Below are 20,560 nucleotides of genomic sequence, written 5' to 3'. Positions count from 1 at the left end.
CAAATTTTTTTAGAGAAATATCAATAATTGTTGACTCCATTTCCTCATCCTTAAACCTCTATTCCCACTACTTGCACTGAACTTCCTCACATTTACTTGGAACACTTTTTCCCATGACTTCTAAACCACAGGTTCTCTTGAGTTTCCTACTACTGCACTCTCATCCTGTTCAGGAAAAACTTCCTATACTTGAGCCCTTCAAAAACCTTTCCTAGACCCTCTCACATTATCACTCCTCACTTTCTCCCTAGACATCTTGTCCACCCCTATACCTTCAATTGTTAGCAGATGCCAACAACTTCTGAATTTGTATCTCCAGCCCAGACCTCTCTCCTGAGGTCTGAAACCACACTTTCCACATAAATGCACCAAGGTTATCTAAAAATATGTTACACTAATTATTCATCTTCTCTTGCAAACTTCTGCTCCTTCTTCCATGTTTCCTATCATAATGTACCATATAGTGAATCACTGGCTCTAACGTTCAATCAGTGAGAACTGTCAATTCTACATGTTTAATTACCTTGTGACACTACTCTTTTATTTCCCAATCTTCATTACCACTATCTTTCTCTGTGACTAGCATCTCCTGACTGGATAATTTTTAGGTTTTTCTCACTATAATTCATTTTACAATTCTATAAAGAGCTATCTTAAACATCCAAATCTTATCATTATATTCTCCGATTAAATTCTTTTAGTGACTCCATATTCCCCACTTGGTGCAGTGTAAAGGACCATTTAGATTAGAATCTGTTCTCTGCTTCAGTTTCAAGCATCATTTTTCTTAATTACCTATACTCCTCCCTACAGTGTTTCTCTCACACTGAACTACTTGCAGTTCCCTGGATGTAATAGATTTCCTCACTCTCAACTCTGGTCCTTAGCACATAATCTTGCCTCTTAAGGAATACACTTCCCTCAACATTTGAACTCCCCTAGTACTCTCCATCTACATTTTTATTGAATTGACACATTCTCCTTCATGTCTTAGATAAGGCATCATTTTACTTGTGATTGTACCACATTGTACCAATGCTATTGTACCACATTGTACCAATAATCTATCACTTTTCACATTAATTATAATCATTTTATGAGATGTGTTCTTTCTCTACCTGACAAAGCAAACAGAAAATGTATACGTATGTAGAGTGCCTAATATATTACCTGGTACATTTACTTTTTGTTTATTCATTAAAAAATTTTAGTATGGTGATTATTATGCTTCTAGTAAATTAATCATCATAAAAATACTATGAGTTAGGTAGCATTATTATTGTAATTTCATAGGTGAGCAACCTGAGGCTGAGAAAGGTTAAGGAACTATAAAAGATCAAACAATTATTAAATGATAGAGCTAAGATTAAATATTATTGGCTTGCAATTGTTACTCAATAAATGAAAATATAGATAACTTAGGGAATAAGGGCATAAATTTCCCTTTTCCCAGATCACTAAATATTTGCTACCAGTGACTGGGGTACACTTTTTATAACTCAGTCTCTCTTCCCTTTGGATGATTTTTTTTTTTCCCAGGAAGTTAGTCTCTCAGGCAAATATATTTCTGGCAGCCCATCTGCCAGTGTGTGTCTTAATTTGAACAGTACACACAATAGGCAAAACTGAGACATTGGTTACATTAAGTTGAAGAGACCCCTTAATTACTTTAAGAGATTTTTTCCTGTGAACAGTTGTGCAGATTGTGTCCACAACAAGGGCCTCTGGCCAAGGGGGCTAAAATCCAGCCCAGAATGTACTGTCATTTTGGAGGAAAAAATGACATTTTAACTAATTAATTTTCCCAGCAAGCAGGGCCATATTTTCCAATTAGTCTGCCAGATTGTGTGATCCTTTTTTTTTTTTTCCTAATTCTAATTTTTTTCTACTTTTGTATTTTTTTTTAACAAAGTCACAACATATGCTAGCAGACAGCCTACCCAGGAGGGTCTAGATATTGAGGTATATATTCTTTTCCTAGCCACATGATCTTGGAAAATTTCCTCAACATCAATTTTCTCATTTGTAGAATGAAGGTAATATAATATCTAACTCAAAGTATTGTTAAGAATATTGAATGATATAATTCATACAAATCACCAATACTTTGTGTTGCGTATAGTAACTACTCCATAAATATTGGCTTTTTTGTTATTATTTTTATTCCAATTAATATCATCATTATTATTTTCTTTTAAAAATTTTCTTATAGTGATTGCATCTTAGCTTTGGATTCTAATAACTAAGGAAACTTAATGAGATAAAACAACCTCTGAAGTTTTTTTTTTTTTTTTTTTTTTTATTTTTTATTTTATCTTCTTTGCGGTACGCGGGCCTCTCACTGTTGTGGCCTCTCTCGTTGCGGAGCACAGGCTCCGGACGCGCAGGCTCAGCGGCCATGGCTCACGGGCACAGCCGCTCCGCGGCATGTGGGATCTTCCCAGACCGGGGCACGAACCCGTGTCCCCTGCATCGGCAGGCGGACTCTCAACCACTGCGCCACCAGGGAAGCCCCCTCTGAAGTTTTGATAGACCAAATGTTAAGACGACAATCTCTCTAACACCATTCCCTAAATACTAGAACAATACAAGAAAAACTGGTTTTGCCTGTCCATTTTCTACTCAAAATTACCAGAATTACTATGAAACTATCATACAAAATCAAAGATTTTTTAGCATGGACTGTAGTAAAAAGTGAAGGTAATTTCTGTTCCCAAACTTGCAAATTTAGATAAATTTCTGAACAATACGTCATAGACCGTTCTAGACCAAGGGTAGTTATCAAGATGAATCTGTAACAAAGTCTCGGTGTAGGTAATTTATTCATGACATGTGGTAAACTGAATATTCCTCAAAAATGTCTAAGACTTAGTTCTTGGAATATATGAGTATGTTACTTTATGTGGTAAAAGACACTGGCAGTTTTGAGTAAATTAAGTATCACAGGATAAGGAGATTATCCTGGATTATCTGGGTGGGCCAAATACAGTCACAAAAGTCCTTACAAGTAGGAGCCAATGGAAGAAGATATGGCAATGAAATCAAGAGGATAGAGTGATGCTAGTTAGAATATCACCAGTCAAGGAATGAAGATGACCTCTAGACAGTAGAAAAGACAAAGAGGGCTTCCCTGGTGGTGCAGTGGTTAAGAATCCGCCTGCCAATGCAGGGAACATGGGTTCGATCCCTGGCCTGGGAAGATCCCACATGCTGCGGAGCAACTAAGCCTGTGTGCCACAACTACTGAGCATGCGCTATAGAGCCTGCGTGCCACAACTACTGAAGCCCATGTGCCTAGAGCCCGTGCTCCGTGACAAAAGAAGCCACCATAATGAGAAGCCCATGCACTGCAACGAAGAGTAGCCCCCAATCTCTGCAATTAGAGAAAGCCCGCGCACAGCAACAAAGACCCAACACAGCCAAAAATAAAAATTAATTAATTAATTAAAAAAAAAAGGCAATGAAACATATCTCCCCTAGAGCCCCCAGATGGAACAGACCTGCCAACACCTTGAGTTTAGTCCAGCAAAACTAATTTTGGATTTCTGACTTCCTGACCTATAAGATAATAAGTCTGTATTGTTTTAAGTAACTAAATTTATGATAATTTGTTATAGCAGCAATAAGAAACTAATATAAGCAGGTGATCCTAGACAGAACAGTAAGTGAGTGGGGAAGTGAGATAGGAAAAGAAGAAAAATCGGTATCATCATCAATTAAATATATAGATAAATATATATATATATATAAACATATATATATTCTTTTGGATAAATTTGGGAGCAGTGTAGAATATATACATACCTCTGAATTTTCTACTCCCACCAAGCTATGAAAAAGCTAGGTTTTATCCAGCAATTTCCATCAGTCATCTGTTGAGGGCTGATTCTGAAAGTATTAGTTTCCTGTCACTTCCGGACTGCCATGTGGGCAAGCAAAGAAGACTCTAGTGGGTAGAGAAAGCCCATGGGCAAAGAACTGCAGTGCTGATGTTTGGAAGTCTACCTGTTGTACACTGAAGCATAACTGAGAGGATGTGAGCAGGAAACTGACAGCATCTGCAGAGGTTTCCAATCTGTGTTTACTCATAGTGAGCCAATAAACTCAATGAAATTAGGAACTGCTTATATATTTTAGTGTTGCTTACACACATATAGACATTACACACACACACACACACACACACACACACACACACACACACACACATACCACACACACACATATCTTTGAAATATAACACAATGTATGGAGGGAACTCCTTATGAATTTACCAAGGAGAAAAAGTTCTCATCAATTGATGAAGTAAAGCACACAAAAATAATTGTATAATGTTATGTCTTTTATCCTTACAAATAAATGGTAATAGGGTATGTCTACCTCTATTTACTCCAAAGGTAATAAGTTTTGTATAGGAGGTAATGTTATTTAAAAAAAAAAAACATATGAAATTCTAAACTTATGATTAGTGGAATATGAAACATGACTTGTGAAAAATCAATGACTCATGTAGGCAATATATGAAGGCAATATGATGAACTAAAAGTAAGCTGAATGATTCGTTTCAAAATTAGTAACCTAAAGGGAAAAGTGAAATATTCATCATTAGTAAAACTGAACACAATCTAATCAATCTGAAATGTAAACATTCAAAGACTGGCCAAACATATAGTCATGTACACCTTATTGAAACATGATCCTAAACTCAGAATATTTTAATATTAAACTTTTCCCAAAGTACCTCACAGAAAGAAATTAAATTACCAGCTTAACAAATAATATTTTAAATATTAGATAAATATGTTGTGGTAAATTATGTGCATTAATAATATACCTATTCAACAAATATGGGTTTCAATCCCACAGCTGAATGATTTATTAATCACTCATTAATTTTATATTCAAGAAACATTTTTTGAACACATCTTATATACCAGACACAACTCTGGGTGCTGGAGATTTAGAGCTTACATTACAGAAAAGACAGACAATAAAGAAATAAATAATTAAACAAATAACATGTAAGACAGTGATGAGTTTCATAGAGAAATTTCATGTCCACGGACATAATGTTCCAGGGGCAGGAGGAGATATAAAAATTTTATGTGCTGTTCAGGGAAGCTTTTAATGAGTGTAGTTCAGGGGAAAATTTGAGATTGGACTTAACACATTTGATATTTGTCAGTGAATAAGTTTTATTGAAAGCCACAGACTGTAGGAAATCAGCACATATATGAGTGCATATATAGAATATGATATCCTAGGACTGAACTCTGCAGCAACCAAGATTTTGTATGTTGGGGGAAATGAAGAAAGCAGTGAGATGGAGAAGCAGCAGTCACAGAGGTAGGAGGAAAACCAACAAAATGAGGTATCCTTAAAGTCAAATTAAAAATGAAAAGCCCCGGTCTGGGAAGATCCCACATGCCGGGGAGCGGCTGGGCCCATGAGCCATGGCCGCTGAGCCTGCGCATCCGGAGCCTGTGCTCAGCAACGGGAGAGGCCACAACAGTGAGAGGCCCGCGTACCGCAAAAAAAAAAAATGAAAAGAGTCTCATGGAGAAGTGAGAGACCGCTCGCATGAAATGCTGATTTCTTCCAAGGGATGAAGACTATTCAATGGATTTACCAATATACATTTTAACAGTGCTCTTGAGAAGAGCTGTTTGGTTGGAAATAGTAGAGGCACAGCCTTACTGGAGAGGATTTCTTAGAGCGCCAGGAAAGGAACTATACTTCAGTTCTATTTCGTATATTCTTTACTGTAATTTCACTCATAAAACTCTTCTCCATTGGACACCATGTAGTTCAGACCTCTTTTTGCAGACAATTTTGTCTTTTTCATCCATTTCTTTTCTGAGATCCATCAGCTATCTTTTCATATCTTTCTGATCGTCATATCTATTTTGAAATTATGAATTTCTGATTTCAGTGTTCTTTCCTATCTTTGGCATTGGTTAAATTCCTTTGGATTCAAGCTGGGGTGAAGATTCCATTTTCCTCTCCTTCATGCCTTCGTGTATGCATGTATGTATGTTGGAGCAAGAATATATTCATTAACTAAAAAGTTTTAATTCTTTTTTCTTTTTACACTATTTTTTAAATGAGAGCTGTGTTCTTTTTTTTTTTTTGCGGTAAGTGGGCCTCTCACTGTTGTGGCCTCTCCTGTTGTGGAGCACAGGCTCCAGACGCACAGGCTCAGTGGCCATGGCTCACGGGCCTAGCTGCTCCATGGCATGTGGGATCTTCCCAGACCGGGGCATGAACCCGTGTCCCCTGCATTTGCAGGCAGACTCTTAACCACTGCGCCACCAGGGAAGCCCAAGAGCTGTGTTCTTTTAATTCATGTTTATTTACACTGAATTGTCCTAAAACAATAGGCAATTCAAAATGGAGGGAAGTGTAGAAGTTTTGGGTAATTAATTTGGTTTTTAGTTTGTGTATGTTTTATTTTATTTCCACCTCTATGTACATTTCATTAAAATATGATTTCACTTTGGTAGTACATTATATATTATGCACGTTTCTTCTGAATCTCTGATATTATCATTCTTTAGTAGCATTCATACTTTACTGCTACAATGCTTATGAGGAACACCTTGCCCTCTATGTTTCTACTTCCTTTTCCAGAAATAGTGCCTATCTAAGAATGACAATAGTCTATTCTTTGATCCACCAGATCTCAGAACTATTTTTAATATTTTACAATCAATGTGGAAACTCTCTCTTGGGATAACCCTGGTTAAAGTTTTCTGTTTTCATCCACCATCAGGATTCTGCTCCCCTCTCTCCTGCCCAATCCCTGCCTAATTCTCCACTCTGGCTTAGACTCAACAGAGAACTCTGCTGATCAGAGATCTGCATTTCCCCCCACACACAGAAATTAAAATTTGTTGTGTTCTCTGTTTTGTTGATAGGGGAGAGTATAGGCTATAGTTGGTTTGATTTTGTTTCCTGTTTTGATTTGTATGTGGGTTGTTTTATTTTTCTTTGATTTGTTGTTTGTTTGAGAATGTGTGGAGAAATTTGTTAATTTCCATAATCCCCAGAGTAGTTAAAACTTCCTCTTAATGTAGTACTGTTGGTCCTTCCTCCTATTGCTATATATTAATGTAGATAAAAACTTTGTTGAAAAACTGGGAGGACATTACTGTGGTTTATTAATGATCATATTCAATTGTAAATAAACAAAACTTGAGATTGGTGTTCCAATTATAGTCTACGAATCTAAAGGATTCAAGGGAAAAGTAACAAACTAAAACAAACAACTTCTATGTAGAAATGTAAAGAAACAACTCTTACTTTGTTCAGAAAAATGAGGATTTTCCGAACAACTGATACTTCTAGGATATATTAAAGGATGCTACAAAGAATTCAAGTTAACTTTCACAATGATAAATTTTAATAATCTGCACAAATATACAATTTATACATTTGGATAAATGACTGTGGGGAGCAATGTGGAAGCTCCATTTCTAGAAATCATCAGAAGATAAAGTAGTTCTTGTTTGTTTGTTTTTACGGGAGACTTAAATGATGTATTTCTTAACCAAGAAGAAATGAGATATTTTACTGCTCAGTGTTCTTTTCAGCCATAACATCAGTTACTATGATCCAACTGTATTTCTCACCTATTACCTTGCTACCTTTATCTTTTTTGGTATAATGTCCCTTTCCTTTTTCTACAGTGTGAGAAGAAAGGTACAACTTGGAGTTCTTACGCCTTCCCATGCACTACATTTGCCTCCCCCACCCGCCCAAAAAAGCTGAAGGAGTGGAGGAAATACTATAGAAGTGTTGAGCAGCTGGAAATATAAGAACAAAATTTCCTGCAAATGTTCACGGCTTCAATTTCATACTTAATTTATCTATATGATTCAACAAAATCACTTAACCACAGAAAAATACTTAACATTTGAAATTGGAAAATTACTGCACTAATATCATTAGTAAGAACTATCATCAGCAACATAGAAAACACTCAAATATCTCTAATCCAGAAAATTTTAATTACCTAGACATGCTAAAAGTAACAAAATCATTTTCCCAGCTGCTTTTCTATTGCTTATAAAATAAGCCCTTGAGTACAATGATAAGTTAAATGCTACTTTTGTATTCATGAAAAAGGAAGCAGACTGAAAAGAGTGCAGCTGCCCCAATACTTTCAAGAAAACTTTTTATCTTTTGCAGAATCACACACACATTCATATGCATGCAAGCGCATGTGTGTATGCACACACACACAGATCTCCACAAATTTGAGGAGGTAAGAAAAATTTTTATCCTGTTTTACATTCTATCCACTAAAATACTTTGGTGTATCAATTGATGATAAGTAAATTGACAGATGGAACAGAAATACAATTTTGGAATAAAAAACATCCTTTTCTAGTGATTACATAATTTTAATATTTGACCTCATTTTTGGGATATTCAAAAGACAGCAGATATTTTTATTATATTTTTTATATTTTATTATTATTTTTATTATAAGTATCATGAGGTGCTATGAATGTAGTATTTTAAAAGTCTCATCTAAGTTGCACTAATATTTTCACTGCACTCAACCGAAAACAATCACTTATCATTAGAAGCCAATTTATATTCATCTGTGTCAAGGTTTATAAAAAGAAAGAAATATTGCTAAAGTTGTTGCTGTCCAAGTCTACAAAAATATCCCAACTTTCAGCTATAAAGTTAGGGACAATGTGTTTTAAGTATGTTACTTTTTGTGATTCCTTGTCTAGGAAATTTTCCCAATGTCTTGCCCCAGAATAGAATTCATCTGTCAGACAGCTTTTTATTTTTATTTAAAAATAATAACTAATTTTCATCTCTTCTTGCAACAACTTATTTATATACAAGCAAAACATATGTAAGAAATTACTTGCAACTAAAAAATTACATAGCTTTAAAGTTCTATAATATTTAATATATTATGAACATTCATAATTTCATTCCTATGAAATCCTCTCCTTACTTGAATTACTTGTTTTATTTCCTCTTTAATGGCTTTTCCCAGTGTTTTACTTCAGCGCCTTTATTCTGGTTACTCTTGAGGTGTTTGTATTCTTTCTGCCTCCTACCTTTCTAGAACCTGAGTATTTTTATCTTAGGTTCCATAGCTTTGTTTTGCCCCCAACATCTCCTGCTCATAAATATAGTTACTAGGGCATTAATAAAGTTTAAGCTTCAGAAATCATTTATAAAGGCCCTATTTACAGATACTATACAAAGCACTGTATTACAAAATTTATATTTTTTAAAAGACCTCCAAAATTGTACAAGTTTCCAGCATTGTAAAACTAGCATCAGCTCCTGCTCTTTTTTTACTATTACTAATTTTTACTGGAATACAGTTGCTTTGCAATGTTGTATTAATTTCTGCTGTACAGCAAAGTGAATCAGCTATACGTGTACATATATCCCCTCTTTTTTTGGATTTCCTTTCCCACCACAGAACATTGAGTAGAGTTCCCTGTGCTATATAATAGGTTCTCATTAGTTATCTATTTTATACAGAGTAGTGCCTATATGTCAATCCCAATCTCCCATTCATCCCAACCCCCCTTCCCCTATTGGTATCCATACGTTTGCTCTCTACATCTGTGACAAAAGACCCTGAATAGCCAAAGCACTCTTGAGAAAGAAAAATGGAGCCAGAGGAATCAGGCTCCTGGACTTCAGACTATACTACAAAGCTACAGTAATCAAGAGAGTATGGTACTGTCACAAAATCAGAAATATAGATCAGTGGAACAAGATAGAAAGCCAAGAGATGAACCCATGCACCTATGGTTACCTAATCTTTGACAAAGGAGGCAAGAATAGACAATAGAGAAAAGACAGCCTCTTCAAAAAGGGGTGCTGGGAAAACTGGACAGCTACATGTAAAGAATGAAATTAGAATACTCCCTAATACCATACACAAAATAAACTCAAAATGGATTAAAGACCTAAGTGTAAGGCCAGACACTATAAAACTCTTAGTGGAAAACATAGGCAGAACACTCTTTGATATAAATCACAGCAAGATACTTTTTGACCCGCCTCCCAGAGTAATGAAAATAAAAACAAAAATAAACAAATGGGACCCAATTAAGCATCAGTCCCTCCTCTTGATTGTATACATCTGATCTGAGTCCCAAATGTGTATCTGTGATTTCCTTTAGATATATTCACCTAGATATGCTTCTCAACAGGAAGGAATTTGAACAGGCATCCAGAACACAGTATGTACAATCTGAATTTATACCTATACTCTAACATTCTTTTCTGGCAATCTCTATATTAGTACTTAATTTTCACCCAGCTAGTCATCCAGCTAAGAAATGTAACAGGCATCCTTAACCTCCCACATATTCCAGCTCAAAGACCACAGAATGAAATTCATTTTAAGCATGGTATACAAAATCCTGAATGTGACCACCCCTGGCCTGTCCTGCTCACCTACCATACATGTACTATAAACCATCCATGTTATTTACAGATCCGTTAAACCTGTAGCAACTTTGAATTTACTATGTCTTGTGCTTAAGATAGTCTTTCTCCATCTTTCATTCTAATTTAGTCATCATTGAAACCTGGGCTTATATTTATCACCATTTTCTGTGAAATCTTTTTAAAAGCTTTCAACAGTATTCACTCATTCTCTTGGAAGGTACACATTTTCTCCTAATGATAGCATTGGACTTTGAATCTTTTTAAAAGTAAAATTTATTAAAATGGATTATGCTCACTCCTAGCTCCACAATGCAACTTTAATCCCCATGATGAAAACACTACTTTATTCGTTTTCATATCCTCATTTTCCTATAAAATAATGGCACTAGCACCTGGTAAGTATGTTGAATGAATGAATTTACCGATTTATTTTGGATGAACCATGTATGTTCCAATCTAGTACCAAACCCTCCACTTGTACCCATGACCATGTCTACTCCTTCTACTTATTCAGAAGCTCACTTGAATAGTTGTCTCATCTCTTTCTTATACCTCTTGCATCATTTTTCTCCTCTCTACTAGATTATTTCTATTGTCATCATACATGCTGTAATATTTCTCATTTTCCAAAAGTCCACCTCTCACTGTACCTGTCCTCCAGTTATCACCCTATTTATTTGCTTCTTTTTACAACAAAATTCTTAGAATAGAATTGCTGAAATGTGTCTCTAATTCCTTTTTTGTTATTGTGGTTTGAATCCTGTGTATTCAGGCTTTGTTCTTACTTTCTACCCCACCATCTGTTCATGTTAAAGGCACCAGTGACATCCATTTTGTTAAATGTTCACTTTTTGCCCTTATCTTCCTGGATTTATTAAGTGCATTTCACACAGGTGATGAGATTCTCCCCCCTTAAAATACTTTTCTTCACTTAGTTTCTCTTCCAACCTCATTAGTTGCTCCTACTTAGTCTCCTTTGCTCCGACTCTCTGCCCTCTTAATTTGGAAAAATCCAGAGTTCTTTGTTTGAAAAGCTTCTAGTATTTTGCCTGTGTGTATGTATGTATGTTATATTAGCCTTTCTTTCCCCACACTGCCCTGCAATGCCCTGGAAAACTTTTTCTGCTTCTCAAAATGCCCTTCATCTATTCATCTTCTGACCTTAAATCTTACTATTTTCTGCCTTTCATTCCATTCCAACCACTCTGCTCTGGTTGCTATTTCTCAACCATGCCAAGTCTGTGCTGACTTGGGACTTTTACATCTGCTGTTCCCTTGACTAGAACTTTCCCCCAGATATGATGAGGAACTCTTTCTTAGAACTCTTTCTTAAGCTCTCTGCTCAAATATTACCACATAAATGAGAATATTTTTTTAACATATTATTTAACTATACCCTCCTCCACCATTAGCATTTCCTATCTCACTCTCTCCTATAGATTTATTTCATAGTGCTTATTACAATCTTTCATACCAATTATTTACTTCTCTGTTATTTTCCCTTGGATTAGATTAGCCAAACAGATTCAAAGAAAAATCTTCCCAAAATAATATTCTAAGATCCTTTTGAGAACATCTGACTCTATGTGAATTAGTTTACTATCTTTTATGGATTTTCTCCCTGATATTTTCATTTCTAGCCATAATTATTTACCTTTAAAACATTTCCTAACTCTGCTTTCCAGAAGTTGAAGTTAAATTTTACCTATTTTTTTCTACTGTCATTGCATTTTCCTTTGAGAATATGTCACTGTATTGTTTCTCTTATAATATTCAGTTAAATAATTCTCTTATGCTTTCTCAAATTTGGAAAACTGTAGTTTATAATGTTTTCTTTAATTACTTCTATTGCTACGTTAGTGTGTCATTTAGAATGCATAAAGGATACCATACTTTAAAACACTATTATATTTAAGTAGCCTCTAGCTATTCTAGTTTGTTTTATAGACTTTTTCAGGGACTATATTAAGAAGAAATACACATGCATATTCACACACATACACACACAAGGTAATTTTTGGGAAAGCACCTTCTGACTTTCCCACCATGCAATGTTTCTTAAAATGTTTGTACCATAAGGCTTGACAACTGCCATATAAAATTACAGCTTAATAGAAATATTCCTGATGATCACATTTAATTAATTTCTACCAAAGCCACCCACCATTTGTTACTGATGTGTTTTTGAAAAAAAAAATGTATTTCCACATGTAATGATTTAGCTACCCAATAACTGGTACAATGGAACAAATACATAGAAAAACCAAATAAACTAATATGTATAAAAAACAAATAGGGCTTCCCTGGTGGCCCAGTGGTTGAGAGTCCGCCTGCCGATGCAGGGGACACGGGTTTGTGCCTCGGTCCAGGAAGATCCCACATGCCATGGAGTGGCTAGGCCCGTGAGCCATGGCCACTGAGCCTGCGCGTCCAGAGCCTGTGCTCCGCAACAGGAGAGGCCACAACAGTGAGAGGCCCGCGTACGGCAAAAAAAAAAAAATAATAATAATAATAAAAACTGTGTAAAATTAAAAACATAACTTTATGCTTAAAAACTGGAAAAAACTTAATTTATATTATATGCAGTCAACAGCAATTTAGAGTATGGCTAACCACATAATGTTAGTCACTGACACAAAGATCTCTAAAGGGAGAAATCTGAGATTTCATGGGTGCATAAACTATGAAAATAGAAATATATGAAATGTTAAATTCATATTTTACAATGTGCTTTAACAATATGTTTTATTACAACAATCATTCTGGTCTTCATTCAGTTCTATACAGAGTCAAACAGTGGTATATATATATATATATATATATATATATATATATATAAACTTTTAATTTAACTCAGGTGAATGATGGTCTTGGTGAATGCTGGTCTTTATTTATCATTCCTTAATATTACATTGTATGTCCATAGATGAAGTGCAGGACTCTTCCCAAATAGAGGCCACATGTTTGTGGAATGTCCAGGCCATATTCCTGTGCCACAAGTGATAATTACAACAGTATTTATCAAAGTGGTTGTCCACAAAAGAGCCATGTGTACTTTCTCCTTTCCAATTGTTATAATGGAAGGAGACTAGAAAATTAAAAAAATAAAATTTCAAGGATGAAGGGGCAGAACAAAATATTAATCAGTTTCTAGCTGAGTTAGTATAACCACTGTCTTACTTTAAAAGTAAGTAAAGAGCCTATCCTTGGGGAGAAAAGAATGAACATAAAGGGAGCATTTAAAAGTCTCTCATCTTTGGAATATTTGTTTCTTGAATTACCCATTCTCCTTAGTATTAGATTTTAAAGGCTTCCAACTAGGCTTTGAAACTGATATGCTCTTGAAGCTGTTAAGATGAAGTGGAGGAGCTGACATCTTTATTAAAACATTTTTTGATTATGATAAATAATTCGTATAAATTGCTCTGGTACCTCTATAATCAAATATCTACAAATATATTTCATTTCTTTATCTGAAGCATTTTCCCTGCCAAATATTTATATTTAACAGAAATATTCACCTTTCAAATAAAAAATTTTAATTCAATGCCTAATGTCAAGATATTATTTAATATTTTAAATATGTAGATTATTGAATTAAATAAATAAAACATTCATATTCAACTATCTTGTTTCCCAATTTACAGTGAAGTAACTTTTGCTATTAATCAAAAAAGTGATGCATTTTAAAAATTGCTTTGCCTATGGAAGTTTAAATTATCAGGAAAATAATTCTACAGAATATTTTTTAAATGATTCTAATTTTTTATATGCATAACCCTTATTGTAAATTTATGACAAACACACACAAACCCAATAATAGACACTTAGTGCCTAATCTCTCCTCTATTAGTGTTTTTGTTTGTTTTCGGGAGAGGATAAGATTTTATTTGCTCTTTAAAATTAGAGCTAAACTGAATTCTTTGCCTTTCTTTTTTTAAACATCTTTATTGGAGTATAATTGCTTTACAATGTTGTGTTAGTTTCTGCTGTATAACAAAGTGAATCAGATATATGCATACATATATCCCCATATCCCTTCCCTCTTGCAACTCCCTCCCACCCTCCCTATCCCACCCCTCTACGTGGTCACAAAGCACCAAGCTGATCTCCCTGTGCTATGCAGCTGCTTCCCACTGGCTAGCTATTTTACATTTGGTAGTGTATATATGTCCATGCCACTCTCTCACTTTGTCCCCGCTTACCCTTCCCCCTCCCCGTGTCCTCAAGTCCATTCTCCATGTCTGCGTCTTCATGTCTTTATTCCTGTTCTGCCCCTAGGTTCTTCAGAACCTTTTTTTTTTTTTTTTTTTTTAGATTCCATATATATGTGTTAGCATACGGTATCTGTTTTTCTCTTTCTGACTTACTTCACTCTGTTTGACAGACTCTAGGTCCATCCACCTCACTACAAATGACTCTGTTAGTATTTTATATTACCGCTATTGTATAGATTGCATTTGACACTTAAAATCATATACTCACACACACACTTCTTTATCCTATAATTGGAGCTAAAGTAATCTAATTACACGATCAAATTTAAGTAGACATGTTTCTAGTAGTTAGAGTTTGAAAGTTTAATTACAAGTATATGAAGTATTCATTTCAATTTTCATCAAATATTGGCGAAGTTCTCTCATTTGAATGATGCTATTGTTTTAAAGAGGAGAAGCAGCGGCCAAGGAACTGCCCTATAATAGGGTAAGCACTCTGTCTCCTAACATCTCTGTGGCTTGTTGAGGTGGGCTAGATGAGCTCTGAAATTAAATCAACAGAAATGATCATATATATTTTACTTACAGGCTTTGGACATTTATTAACCCCTTTTTTAATCTATGAAATAAAAGAGAGGTTTTTTTTGAATTTTTAAAATTATGTGAAATTTGCTGTCAGTGTTTTTTTTTTTTTTTTATACAACAATTGGTTTTTGTTGTTGTTGTGATTCTTGTGTTCATTTTTGTTGTAAGTGTAGGTCTGTAAAATACAATTGCAGTATTTAAAGCTTTAGCTTTCAGGAAAAAGAAAGTAAGAACTCAGCGTGTACATGACAACTCCTGTGTATGAGAGGAGGGATTTGAAGGAAGATGCCTTGCAGAGTGAGCTGGGTGGCAAATGTCTGATTGTGGGACTTTCTTTTCTTATGGGGTACGTGATGTTTTCAAAAAGAAGTATTTCTTCCAAAATTTGGAGTAGGCAAGCTACTACTCAGTTTAGCTTTGTGTTGTATGCTAGTTTAAAAAAGAAAATATGTAATATAATATTAAAAAAAAGCTTTTATGATGGATTTTGTAAATAGATATGTTACAGGGTAACCTGTTCTCCAGCTGTGATCTTACCACTTCAAATGGGTATAATTTGAATAAATTTTTTATGGTAAGGTATCAATGAAATGATTTTTTTAAGAAAAAAAAGAATTTTAAGAATTTTAAAGATTTCTACATGCAAATATTTTATACTGTTTACAAACTTTATAAAAGCCTACATACATGTCCTTTTCCTTTCTTCTTCTTCCTCATTTATTAAAATCTTACTCTTGGGCTTCCCTGGTGGCGCAGTGGTTGAGAGTCTGCCTGCCGATGCGGGGGACACGGGTTTGTGCCCCGGTCCGAGAAGATCCCACATGCCGCGGAGCGGCTGGGCGCAGTGAGCCATGGCCACTGAGCCTGCGCGTCCGGAGCCTGTGCTCCGCAACGGGAGAGGCCACAGCAGTGAGAGGCCTGTGTACCGCAGGAAGAAAAAAAAAAAAAATCTTACTCTTAGGCATCAGTCTTGTAGTAAAAGAGAAAAGTGAGATTGTTATATCTCTCCATTTGATTCCAGTTTGTAACCTCAGACATACTAGCATGATGTGACTAAGTTTAACTACCTTGGTTGGTGTGTAAGAATATTAACACTTATCTATGTAAAAAAATGAAATACCCCTAACATATTAGGATTTTTTAAATATTTGCCATGTTACAATAAATCCTGTTTTGAAAATATGGAACTAGTAAGTTTTAATTATTGTTTCTAAAGCCACGTATACAGTAAGACTCTATCCATTCCTTTTCAGCACGTCATCATTATTGAAATACTCATGAGAACTTTGTGCAATAATTGTGCTTGCTTGCAATTTTATTATTTTTAATAGGTAACAGGGAAGATGGGAAAATAAGCCTTAGTACCTTGAACAAGGTGAAAAAGTGCTGAATATTTATTACTATGGCCCATCTTTTCTCCCTCAGTGAGGGTAATAAAAGAAGTCAGATCACCTTTCTTGCTCTTAAGTATTCCCAAGTAGCTGTCATGGAGTTTGGCTATGAAAAGCACTCATGTGTCCTAAATAGTTAGACATTTGGACAAAAAAGAAACATTATAAGCAGAAGGCTGCAGGTAATATTTGAAATTGTTTAACACTGTCTCAGGTAGAAAATAGAAGGGATAGCAAAATAACTTCTGTAAAGGTCTCTTCATGACAAGAAACTTTTATCTCATTCTTTAAAAAACAATAACCCATTTAGACTTAAGTCAGAAAAAGACATTTAAAAAAATTTTCACAAGGTTTTAAAATACTATCTCTTAGGGTTCTTATGGATAGCTCATGATATAAGTGAAAACGTCTAACTTATACTTGAAACATAGAAGGCACTCAATATTAGTTTTTCTCTTTCAAGAGAAACTACTGTGTACATTTTTTGTACATTCAGGGCATATGAGTTTTATGATTTATTTTAAAATGTATGCCATCATTTTACTCTAGAGTTAGAAATCACCTTAAAGCTATATGGTTTGAGCCAATTATTTTATAAATGAAAGAAAAAAAAGTAAAGCCAAGAAATCTTAGGGGAACTCTGAGTTAGAACAACGCTTTTTTTCTAATTTTCAGCCTGTGTTCTTTCAATCATTTTTCAGTCTTGTCTCTTTACCTTGATTTACCAACTCCATGACCACAGGAAATCTTTCTGTGTCTGGACCTCCCACAGTGTCCAGCACAGCTGCCAACACATATGTCCACCTGATATTTTCTGGTAAGTTTTAAACTAATGGAGTCTACCATAATGCTAAGTTGGGCACAGAAGAAGTGAGCAATCGTCATTAATGAGTGGTGCGGTAAAAATGGGAACATCAAGCCAGTTTGAAAAGAAAACCGTGCTTCTGTCCTAACCTCGTGATATTATATGTATTATTGGAAAATCTGGGTATTCCTCTTTATGCTTCTTCAGTAAATAGAAATGTCTCTGTAAATAACACACCCAGAAGTATTCCATTATTCCTATAATACTCTTTAATAAAGCAATAAACAAATGAACTAAGGAAATATATATTAAAGTTTTCATTAGATCCCCTGCTTGATCCTCATATATAATCTTCCCTTGTTTTTTTTAAGCCCTCAGCATGAGCTGCCTTGTTGATTTTCTTATAATGGAAAATATTTAATTAAAATCATCACGGTCAAGAAAAAGGGAATTCATACCTACTCACCTATATTAGCATCTGTTTAACCATTATTTTATTTTTTATTTTTAAAAATTTTATTGAAATATTGTTGATTTACAATGTTATGTTTAATTTCTGCTGTACAGCAAAGTGTCTCAGTTTTATACACACACACAGACACACACACACACCAGTAAGTCCCTACATACAAATGAGTTCCATCCTGAGACTGCATTCGTTAATTCCAATTTGTTTGTAAGTCCAAAAAAGTTAGCCTAGGTACCCAACTAACAAATAGGCTATATAGTACTGTACTGTAATAGGTTTATAATACTTTTTACACAAATAATGCATAAAAAACAAACACAAAAAATAAAGACAACATTTTTAATCTTACAGTACAGTACCTTAAAAAATTCTTTTTTATGGTTGAGTAATATTCTTTTGTATCTATATACCACATCTTATTTATCCATTCATCTGTTGATGGACATTTAGATTGTTTCCATGTCTTGGCTACTGTAAATACTGCTGCTATGAAATAGGGGTGCAAGTATCTTTTTGAATTATCGTTTTGTCTGGGTATATGCCCAGGAGTGGGTTACTGGATCATATGGCAACTCTATTTTTAGTTTTTTGAGGAACCTCCATACTGTTTTCCATAGTGGCTTCACCAATTTACATTCCCACCAACAGTGCAAGAGGGTTCCCTTTTCTCCACACCCTACACAAAAATAAACACAAAACGGCTTAAAGATTTAAACATAAGATACCATAAAATCCCTAGAAGAGGACACAGGCAAAACATTCTCTAACATAAATCATACCAATGTTTTCTTAGGTCAGTCTCCCAAGGCAATAGAAATAAAAGCAAAAATAAACAAATGGGACTCAATCAAACTTATAAGCTTTTGTACAGCAAAGGAAACCATAAACAAAATGAAAAGACATCCTATGGACTGGGAGAAAATATTATGTGACCGACAGGGCTTAATTTCCAAAATATACAAACAGCTCCTACAATTCAATACCAAACAAATAAACAACCCAATAGAAAAATGGGCAGAAGACCTAAATAGACATTTCTCCAAAGAAGAAATACAGATGGCCAAGAGGCACATGAAAAGACACTCATCATTGCTAATTATTAGAGAAATGCAAATCAAAACTACCATGAGGTACCAGCTCACACAGATCAGAACGGCCATAGTTAAAATGTTTAACCATTATTTTATACTCACTGGACATTAAAAACATTGACTTAAATCACTTTGCATTTTCTCTAGTAAACAGTAATACTCATCTTCCTTTAAATATTTAAAACAAGTCCAAATTACCTAGGAAGAGTATAAGTTCTTTGAGGTTGAAGAGTTTCATAAAAGTCTTTAATGGCTCCACTGGTTAGAACAAAGTTATTTTCTAAATATTCAATTATTACAGGATGGCAGAGATTTCTGAAGAAATAAATGCCAGTATTCTGATTCAAATTGGTGGGAAAGTAGCTTGTGCTTTGAAAACCATGCCTAAGTGATTAGGGGAAAAAAATGGTATTTTGTATTGTTGGCTCTCTGTGATCCTCTCAAATGAACATATGGAACTGAATATGGGATTAAATCAAATACTGAACGCTTGAACTCTCCTCTACCTCAGTTTTTCCCTTTCAATTTATTTTTCTTCCTTTTAACCCAGATCAAATCTCCCCATATGTTGGTTCCTATTTAGAATAGCAACAATTTTCCCTAGATTGCTTTTATGTTACATTAAAACCCTGGGGTAAATGTCATTAACTGTAGCTTTAGCCATTAGTCTCAGCCCATCATTATACAATTGCCTTTTCATAGAATCTTCTGTGTATGTGTAATTATGACCAATTCAACTCTCAATTTAGAAAACTTTTCAGAATCCTTTAAATGTAATAATATCTCTTAATCAATATAACCAGCAAGGGGAAATCTAAGGTTGAAAGCAAGCCTAAAATTAATTTTCTTATTTATATTTTTTAAAAAATGGTAACAAAAAGAATTTATATTTAAGAGTTACATCTCTGTTTAAAGTATCAAAATCTGTGAGAAGAAAGTAAATATAAACAAGGAGCACAAAAAATGTAGTTATTTTGAATATTATATGTAAAAACAGATCACGTAACATTGAATTAAAATTAGCAATTTTGAAAGTATTGTCTGAATATATAATTTTGCTACATTAATGTAAAATACAGATTATATATGTTATTCATAATATTTCTACATATTTGTTAGTAGTACAAACATCTAAAAAGTATATTTTAAATGTTTACTACTTTGAAAAACATTTACAGCTACTGTCTCCTTAAAAAGAAACAAACGAGTCTTTATAAATTTAAGTCCTCCCACAGATGTTAAAAGGGGACCCAGATTTCAGGGTTCTTCCACAAAAATCATTTCTATCTAGGCCTCAGATCTTGTAAATATCAGCTCCCAGGAGCACAGAATAAAATATAATCTATTGAAATACCAGACCCAGAGAGCTAACTAGAAAAGTTCCATGGAATTTGTTGCTCAAACAAAGGCACATACCAGCATAAATATCAAGCAAACGATCAAACACTCATGAAATACTGACAGTAAACAAAATGCATGAACTTATTTGGCAGAAATGACAGATTCTTTAACTGAATAAATAAATTATTCTAGAAGGTTCATTCATTGGCTGAAGGAAT

The 20,560-nt window shown here is 34.5% G+C and overlaps 1 protein-coding gene across 1 annotated transcript in view; it reads right to left on the bottom strand.

Annotated features, from left to right (window-relative positions):
• LOC307185561 (uncharacterized protein) overlaps positions 1-20,560 on the bottom strand; it is a 189,224-nt gene that overhangs the window by 102,709 nt on the left and 65,955 nt on the right. The gene's annotated exons all lie outside the window — the stretch shown is intronic.

Source organism: Stenella coeruleoalba (genome assembly GCF_951394435.1).
Source record: "Stenella coeruleoalba genome assembly, chromosome: 4".
NCBI classification, from domain to species: Eukaryota; Metazoa; Chordata; class Mammalia; order Artiodactyla; family Delphinidae; genus Stenella; species Stenella coeruleoalba.
This window is presented reverse-complemented; position numbering and strand designations above follow the sequence as displayed.